Below are 2,561 nucleotides of genomic sequence, written 5' to 3' on the forward strand. Positions count from 1 at the left end.
GCCTCCCAAAGTGCTGGGATTACAGGCATGAGCCACCACGCCTGGCCTGGGGGAGGGTTTTTAAACCCTCCTGCTCTGCCCCCATGGCTGTCACAGAGAGGATGGAGGTGGCAGAAAACCAGGAAGGAGGAGGCTGGGGTGGGAGATTTGGGGTCTGTGCAGATGATTGGGGAAATGGGAGGGCAGCCCTTGACCCTACTCCAGCCTGATCTGACCCCACAGGGCCAGGCATCCATGGCTGCCCCACTCCCTAGACTGGGGGATCTTGGGGCAGCACCCAGGCTGAGGCCTGTAGGGGCTCTGGCATCACGCACCTCACGGTGGGCTCTGAGGACCTGAGGGTGTTGGGTGAATGTGGTGATGGGGTTGAATTGAGGTGGGGCCGCTCCAGAGAGCTTATTGCCTGGCTCTCCATGTTTGTTTCTTGGAGGGGGACCTCTGGGCTTTCCAGAGCATCTCTAGGATCTGTGAAGATCTCTGTGTGGTCTCGATGTCTCTGAATATTTATCTTTTTTTTTTTTTTTTTGAGATGGAGTCTTGCTCTGTCACCCAGGCTGGAGTGCAGTGGCACAATCTCAGCTCACTACAACCTCTGCCTCCTGGGTTCAAGTGATTCTACTGCTTCAGCCTCCCGAGTAGCTGGAATTACAGGTGTGCGCCATCATGCCTGGCTAATTTTTGTATTTTTAGTAGAGACAGCATTTCACCATGTTGGCCAGGCTGGTTGCAAACTCCTGACCTTAGGTGATCCACCCGCCTCAGCCTCCTAAAGTGCTAGGATTACAGGCGTGAGACACCGAGCCCAGCCCAGATGTCTCTGAATGTCTCTGAAAATCTCTGGGGATCTCTGAGGGTCTTTGGGAGTCTCTGAAGGTCTCTAAATGTCTATGAGGTTCTTAGGGGGTCTCTGAGGTTTTCTGGGCATCCCTGGGCCTTTCTGAGTGTCCCTAAGTGTCTCTGCGTGCTGATGGTGGTCCCCAAGTGTGTCTGAGGGTCTCTTGGCATCTCTGAGTATCCCGGGGGAGCAGACTGGTGTCTGTCTGGGGCCGTCTCTGGCGGCTGCCTGGAGGTGTTTGTGCAGACTGGCTGGCCCTGCCTGGGACTTAAGCCTGGGACGGCTTCAGGTACATTGGGGGGCAGCAGAGGGACCACAGGGAGGTGGCCTCCGAAAGTTCCAGGCTCCCTTCAGCCAGGGAGGGGGCCAGTGGAGTCTTGAGCTGTCCCCTTTCCCAGAAACCTGGGTGTAGCCAGCTGGGGCTATGTCAGGAAGGCCCAGACCCCAGGGGCCCCAGACCCTAAGACTCCCAGACCTCTGAATCCCCAGACCCCAGGATCCCCAGACCCCAGGACCCCCAGATCCCAGGACCCCCAGACCTCTGGATCCCTAGACCCCAGGATCCTCAGGCCCCAGGACCCCCAAACCCCAAGATTCCCAGACCTCTGGATCCCCAGGCCCCAACACCCACAGACCCCAGAACCCTCACATCCTAAGACCCCCAGGCCCCAAGACTACCAAACTCCAGGGCCCCCAGACTGCAGGACCCCCAGACCCCAAGACTCTCAGACCCCTGGATCCCCAGACCCCTGGACTCCAGAACCCCACAACAAACCCCCATATCCCAAGACCCCTAGATCCTAGGACTCCCAAACCTCTGGATTCCCAGACTTCAGGTCCCCCAGACTCCAGGACCCTTAGATTCCAGGACTCTCAGATCCCTGGATCTCTAGACCTCAGAGCCCCCAAATCTCAGGACCCCCCCGTCCTCAAACTGTCGGACTTCAAGGACCCCAGCTTCCCCAGACCCACCTCCAAAACTCACTATCCCAGACCTCAGACCTGCCCGTCCCCCACCACCTGCAGCCTCGGGTCTAGCACTTCCTCATTTCTTCATTTCCTTCTTTTCTAAGACGCCTCCCAACTGGACTCCCCCTGTGGCTTCCCTGGGCGTGGAGGACGTGCAGCTGCATGAGGCTCACTGCTGGCTGGACGCCTCCATCCCTCTGCTCCTCATAAAAGAGGCCCCAAGAGCTCCCCTGCTCCCTCTGCTGCCTACTGAGGACACAGTGAGATGACGGTCATCTGCAAACTAGGAAGTGAATCTGCTGGTGCCTTGATCTTGGACTTCCCAGCTTCCGGAACTGTGAGAAATACATTTCTGTTGTTCGTGAGCTACCCCAGTTTATGGCGTATTTGTCATAGCAGCCTGAAGAAACACTTGGAGACATCTGCTCTCTACCCAGGGCTTCTTCCACCACGGGGGCTTTGCACATGCTATTCCCACTCCTGGATGCTGTTCCCCACATCCCCTCCTTCTCACTCCCTAAGGAATTCTTTGATCATCCCATTAAAAAGTTGCTTCTGCAGCCAGGCCCAGTGGCTCACACCTGTAATCCCAGCACTTTGGAAGGCCAAGGCGGGTGGATCACCTGAAGTCAGGAGTTTGTGACCAGCCTGGCCAACATGGTGAAATGCTGTCTCTACTAAAAATACAAAAAGTTAGCTGGGCATGGTGCCATGCACCCGTAATCCCAGCTACTCGGGAGGCTGAGGCAGGAGAATC

The sequence above is a fragment of the Piliocolobus tephrosceles genome, chromosome 21 (assembly GCF_002776525.5).
Source record: "Piliocolobus tephrosceles isolate RC106 chromosome 21, ASM277652v3, whole genome shotgun sequence".
In the NCBI taxonomy this organism is placed as follows: domain Eukaryota; kingdom Metazoa; phylum Chordata; class Mammalia; order Primates; family Cercopithecidae; genus Piliocolobus; species Piliocolobus tephrosceles.